Source organism: Monodon monoceros, unplaced genomic scaffold (assembly GCF_005190385.1).
Source record: "Monodon monoceros isolate NGI ecotype Baffin Bay Population unplaced genomic scaffold, NGI_Narwhal_1 Super_Scaffold_13, whole genome shotgun sequence".
NCBI lineage: Eukaryota > Metazoa > Chordata > Mammalia > Artiodactyla > Monodontidae > Monodon > Monodon monoceros.
The window spans coordinates 23281240-23288281 of record NW_021703769.1 but is presented as its reverse complement, the minus strand read 5'-3'; the positions used below and the strand labels follow the sequence as shown (position 1 = coordinate 23288281).

The following is a 7042-nucleotide window of genomic DNA, read 5'->3' as shown; positions in this document are numbered from 1 at the left end:
TTCCCGGACCGGGACACGAACCCGTGTCCCCGGTCCGGGAAGATCCCACATGCCGCGGAGCGGCTGCGCCCGTGAACCATGGCCGCTGAGCCTGTGCGTCCGGAGCCTGTGCTCCGCAACGGGAGAGGCCACAACAGTGAGAGGCCCGCGTACTGAAAAAAAAAAAAAAAAAAAAGATTTGACATATGTCTATATTATGAAATGATTACCACAATAAGTTTACTTAACATTCATCAGCTCACAAAGTCATAAATTATTTTTTCTTAAAGTGGTGACAACTGTCAAGATCTACTCACAATACAATCCTGTACTGTATTCAAATATACAATACAGGATTGCAGTGATGGATGAACAATTCTAAACACAGTTTTAAAAAACATTGAGTTGAGTACTTTAAGTGGATGAATTTTATGGTATGTGAATTATATCTCAATACTACTATAGCTAGAAAGCTATTACCCTAGCATGCAACTTTCTTTGGTGAGTTCATGCATATCTTAACAGCAGTTCTTCCACATGTCTAAAATTAAAATTCTAATTACTATAATGTTTTAATTGTGGTAAAAATCTACCATCCAAATCATTTTTAAGTGTGTCGTTCAGTTAGTGTTAAGTATATCGTCATTGTTGTGAAACATCTTCAGAACTTTTACATCTTGTGAAACTGAAACTCTATACCCATTAAACAATAACTCCCCCCCTTCGTCCTCCCTCAGCCCCTGGAAACCATCACTATATTTTCTGATCCTATGGAATTGACTACTCTAAAGAGGAATTATACAATATTTATCTTTTTGTGTCTGGTTTATTTCATTTCGCAAAATATCATCAAGTTTCATCCATGTTGCAGCAATGATAGGATTTCCTTCCTTGTTATGTCTTTAAATTTTGTTAAATATTAACTACATATAAAAGAAATATAACAAGAAAACAAACACCCATGTACCTATCTTAATGAATAGAACATTAATGCCAGGGTGGGAAAGGGGAGGGGAGGGATAAATTGGGAGATTGGGGTTGACATATACACACTACTATATATAAAACAGATAACTAATTAGGACCTACTGTATAGCATAGGGACCTCTACTCAATACTCTGTAATGACCTACATGGGAAAAGAATCTAAAAAAGAGTGGATATATGTATATGTATAACATTCACTTTGCTGTACAGCAGAAACTAACACAACATTGTAAATTAACTATACTCCAATAAAAATTCAAAAAAAAGAACATTAATACCATTGAAGACACTGGGTGCTCCTTTTTCCCCACCCAGATGTTAATGCTACTAGGAATTTTGTGTTTATCATTCCCTTGACTTTTTCTTTTTACCACATCTATGTATAACTAAACAATATATCATTTAATTTGTGTTTTTGAATGTTATAGATATAATCATATCATATGTATTTTTGTGCAACTGCTTTTTTTATTCAGGTGAAATTCACATAACATACAATAAACCATTTAAGTGTACGATTCCGTGGCATGTAGTGTATTCAGTGTTATGCAGCCACCAACTCTCTCTACTTCCAAGACTTTTTCAACATCCCATAAAAACACACTGTACCAATCAAATAATCACTCACTATTCTCCCTGCCCCCAACCCCTGGTAAGCATGAATCCGTTTTCTGTTTCTTTGAATTTGCCCATTGTGAGTATATCACACAGAATGAATCATACAGTACGTGACCTTTTGTGTCTGGCTTTGAAACCTCACAACTCAGATGCGATTCGAACCCATCCAAAACTCAGGTTGGGACCTGAACCCACTGTCTTTTTTTTTTTTTGACCATGCCACTCAGCTTGTGGGATCTTAGTTCCCCGGCCAGGAATTGAACCCGGGCCCTCAGCAGTGAAAGCACCAAGTCTTAACCACTGGACTGCCAGGGAATTCCCTCAAACCCACTGCCTTTTTTTTTTTTTTTGCCGTAAGCGGGCCTCTCACTGTTGTGGCCTCTCCCGTTGCGGAGCACAGGCTCCGGACGCGCAGGCTCAGCAGCCATGCGGCATGTGGGATCTTCCCGGACCGGGGCACGAACCCGTGTCCCCTGCATGAGCAGGCAGACTCTCAACCACTGCGCCACCAGGGAAGCCCCCCACTGCCTTTTAATTGAAACTGCACACCTGATCTCAGGACTTAATGAAGCTCAGGCTCTTTATGTCTCAGTACAGAAGGAATTCAGTGAGAGGCAAAGTGATAAGTAAGAAGTAGATTTATTGAGAGAGATACACACTCCATAGACAGAGTGGACCATGGACCATCACAAAAGGCGAGAGGCCCTGGGAGATACACATTCCATAGACAGAACTCAATCCATCTCAAAAGCCTTGAGATCGGCACTGAAATATGGGGTGGTTAGTGTTTATGGGCTGGGTAATTTCATAGGCTAACAACTGGGAAGATTATTAAAACTATTTGGGGAAGGGTCTGGGATTTCCAGGATTTAGGCCACCAAAATTTCTATTTTGGCTTCTTTTTTTTTTTGGCTTATATATAGAAATTTATTTCTCATAGTTCTGGAGGCTGGGAAGTCCAAGATCAAGGCCCCAGCAGACTGGGTGTCTGGTGAATGCCTGCTTCCTGGTTCATAGACAGCTGTCTTCTCGCTGTGTCCTCACATGGTGAAAGGGATGAGGGAGCTCTCTGGGGTCTCTCTTATAAGGGCACTAATCTCATTTATAAGGGCTGTGATTGGGGGTTAGGATCAACACCTTGGCATTCAGCCTACAGCCCAGGCTTAGCACAGTAATGGCACAATAAAAGATGATTATTTGAACATGAATTCAACTGAAATTCAAGTAGAACAAAACCCAAAACCATATACTTACTCTATAGCTTAAAATAAAACTGTGCAGGGCTTCCCTGGTGGCGCAGTGGTTGAGAGTCCGCCTGCCGATGCAGGGGACACGGGTTCATGCCCTGGTCTGGGAGGATCCCACATGCCGCGGAGCGGCTGGGCCCGTGAGCCATGGCCGCTGAGCCTGCGCGTCCGGAGCCTGTGATCCGCAACGGGAGGGGCCACAACAGTGAGAGGCCCGCATACAGCCAAAAAAAAAAAAAAAAAAACCTGTTCACTGTCATCTCCTCTACTAGAGGGAATTAAAGCTGGCCTGTTAAGTTGCCTGACAGGACCACTAAATGTCTAAATTGGGAATCGACTATATTCTATCCAGTTTAACCCTCTCTGTTAACACGGGGAAACAGAGGTCCAGGGAGTTCGAGAAAGTTGCCCAGAGACAGACAACTACTTTTGAGCTGGGCCAATTGTAAGACCAGGGTTCCTTTCACTAACCAACATCTTTTCATTTATGTGGCCCTTCACAGTTTACCAAGCACCTCCTCAGCTCCATGGCCTCATGTATCGTACTATACCCATGAGCTTACAGAGGTGGCTTGTGGGAGATTTTCTGCATCCTCAGACCAGTGTTGCAATAGCTTATTCTATACTGACCCTTACATTTAAAAAATACATATGTACACACACATGTAAATGTGTGTGTACATATATATGCACATATGGAAGACACGGCACCACATCTCCCCGTGTCACCCCATGGGGGCCACACCCTGGCAGTCACAAAGCACAAAGAGAAAATGGTCTTCGGTTTCAGAATTCCTGAGTTGCCACTGATGCTTCAATACTAAAGGGCTTAGAAGTGTTTACACTTTCAAGAGGAGTAGGAATGTTTTAGGCTTCCCTTTAATGAGTCTCATTTTGAGACAGGATGGCAAGGTTGGCCAGCCACTCTTCATGCAGTTTTTGTAGTAAGTCTTTCAGAGAATGAATGGTGAAGCCAATTCATTTCTCCTCCTGGAATTTGTCCTTCTTCTTCTCTGTTGTGAGGTTATATATTAAAGGTATGGGCATACAGACATGAAAGATACGGGCTATCACGTGAGGGAGGAAATCAGACAATAAATCAAAAGAAACCTACGGAAATTAAAAATCTGAACTCAGGGGCAGGGCAGGAGGCGACACGGTCTTTTCACAGAGCCGTTACACATAATGCAACTGTCCTCAAAAGCAGGAATGGAGAAGACTAGCCATTCAGCTGCAGAAGGAAGCTGGGGTCTTGGCTTTAGAGCTTTCAATGTCTTTAGCATTAGGCTGGGCAGCAAGTGCCTTTTCCAGAGTAGGCCAGAGAAGATAAGTCCAGTTTGGTTTTTAAGGCTTGGGTCAGCTCTGTGGCCAGCAGCTCGTGGAGGGACACACCGTCGTGGGAGTACACCCAGTTTCTCCCAGTCCAGTCGTAATGCTTGGGGCCGCTGGACGGTGAAGACAACCAGATTTGCTTGTTTGGGGTCTGCTTGTTGATCACATACGTTCCTAGATCTCCACCCAGTTTAATTGCTAAAACACCACTCCCAGAGGAGACATCATAGCCTTCAGGTGCGTAAGGTTTGTCTGCAAGGTCTTCAGAAGACTCTGCTAAGGAGTCCAGCGTCTCCTCGGCCAGTCTTTCCTAAGTGGTATCGTCCAGAGGGCCAGCGTCACCCCAAGTTCCCGTTGTCCTCAAATCCATCCAACAGACACTGCTTTTTGACATTCAGGATCTGGTTGAGGCAGCAGAGGCTCAGACTGGGCTGGCTGGGTGTGCCGGCCGCGGCGGTCCCGGTGCGCAGGCCCCGGCAGCCGTAGAGCCGGGGGTCCTTCGTTGGCCGCGGGGCCGCAGCGCGGGCCTGGGCAGAGCCCGGGGGCGCCGAGCAGGGCAAGAGGCTGGCAGCCGCTCGGCGCCCAAGCGTCCACATGCTCCTCGCGATCTGCGGCCGCTCATTTTGGCCTCTTAAGGTTGCCTTCAGAACTGTCCTGACGCTGGTGGGTGTGTCATTTAGCATATGCTGATATATCACAACGAGCATATAATGAGGCTCAAGGTCCACTGGAGGTTGAATTTTCCACCACCTTGGACCTAGTTGGTTCTAACCAGTTTATGTCATATCCTCAACGGCTAAGTCATTCTTTTAAAGGTTGTGCCCTGCCCCCTTCCCTCCTGTTTCATCTTCTTTCGCTTAGCATGTTTTCGAGGTTCTTCCAAGTTGTAGCATGTATTAATACTTTGTCCCTTTTAATGGCCGAATAATATTCCATTGTATGGACACGCCATAGTTTGTCCATTCATTTGGGTTGTTTTCACCTTTTGGCTATTGTGAATAACACTGCTATAGACATTTGTGTTCAAGTTTCCATGTGGACATATGTTTTCATTTCTCTTGGGTATCTACCTAAGAGTGGAATTGCTGGCTCACATGGTAATTCTACGTTTAACTTTCTGATGAACTGCCAAACTGTTCTCCACAGGAATGACGCACTGAGCTGCTGCCCATGGAACTCACTGGCCTTATCACATACTCACCCAGTTCATGGAAGTGCACGAGATCTGTGAAGACTTAGTTTTGGCTCCAGATTTAGCAAAATAATAAATTAAAAGATAAGCTGAAAACTCTCTTAACAACAAAAATCCAGACTGCTGGTCAAATTAAATTTTTTTAAGTATTAAAATTTTTAAATTGTACCTATTTTTGAATGTATAATAGGGGTCCGTGGTACATAGTCCAAAAGGTATTAAAAAGTAAGTGAAAAGAAAGAATCTGTTCCCCACCTACCCAGTCTCTTCCCCAGAGGCAACTACCATTCCTAATGTCTTGTGTATCCTTCCTGAGTTAATTGGTAATTTTGCAAGCATATACATATATATTAATAAAAATTATTTTAAATGCAGAGCAGAGGTAAAAGAAAACAGGAAGTGGGACTTCCCTGGTGGCACAGTGGTTAAGAATCCGCCTGCCAATGCAGGGGACACGGGTTCGAGCCCTGGTCTGGGAAGATCCCACATGCCGCGGAGCAACTAAGCCCATGCACCACAACTAATGAACCTGCGCTCTAGAGCCTGCGAGCCACAACTACTGAAGCCTACGTGCCACAACTACTGAAGCCCACGCGCCTAGAGCCCGTGCTCTGCAACAAGAGAATCCACCGCGATGAGAAGCCTGAGCACCGCAATGAAGGGTAGCCGCCGCTCCCCGCAACTAGAGAAAGCCCGCGTGCAGCAAAGAGGACCCAACGCAACCAAAAATAAAAATAAATTTAAAAATTAATTAATTAAAAAGAAAACAGGAAGTCCCCAGATGCCAGAAATGAAAAGAGAACTGAAAAACAGCATGGGGAGCACTTGAGCTGCCTAAGAGGCTACCCAGGAATTTAGGAGTTTAATGCTCATGTGGGCAGAGGACCTTGATCCCAGGGGAGGCAGAGAATTGGAACGGAGGCCCCTACAAAGCCCTGGAAACCTCAAAGAGCTGAACCTTCAGCAAAAGCTGGGCTAGAAAAAAATTCACCTGCCAGCATAGGGTGAAATAAGGCGGCTTATCTCTTTTGTCCAATGGGAAAAGTGCTTCCCCCAAGACAGTCTGGGCCTGCACTTTGCACAGGGTTGGCTCTAAATTTACACCACCTGCATGATCTGGGGGACCAGGCAGAGAAATGAGTGTAAATATTCTCCCTGAGCCATGGAAGTTAAGTCTGGCCCTTCCTCACCTGGCACTGTCTTCACAGGTAAAAGAATGAGGCCAGGACTTATTCAGTACCAGACTGATTGCTATACAATTTCCTCTTGCCCTTTACCCCTGAGCGTCCCCAGAGCCCTGCTGCTCCTGCTGCTGCAACCCCAAAACTCCCCTGCATTCAGGCCCAAAGGACGAGGACTTGTGTGCACCCAGCAGGGTGTCCCGTGTGAACGGTGAGCTTGTCCACTCTAGCTGACTTCCATTTCTGCTTCTGTGCTGTGTATGGACAGAATCTCCATTGGTCTGATTAACATCCTCCCAGTAATGGGGCCACCTTCCTTGCTTTTCTGCTCCAAATCCAACGTGGGCATCCTGGTGGATGAGAGAGGGATGTGTGTCAGCAGGCTGAATCCTGTCCTCATCCCACCTCGCCTCCTGGAGCTGGAAGGAGAACGGAGCTCACCTTCCCCAGAGGAGACAGACACTGAACACACAGAGGGACCCCAGAGCCCAGAAAAGACAGCACCA

The 7042-nt window shown here is 45.3% G+C and overlaps 1 pseudogene; it reads right to left on the bottom strand.

The window, feature by feature from the left end:
• Positions 1-4113: 4113 nt before the first annotated feature.
• LOC114893691 lies at positions 4114-4759 on the bottom strand (annotated as a pseudogene).
• Positions 4760-7042: the final 2283 nt, after the last annotated feature.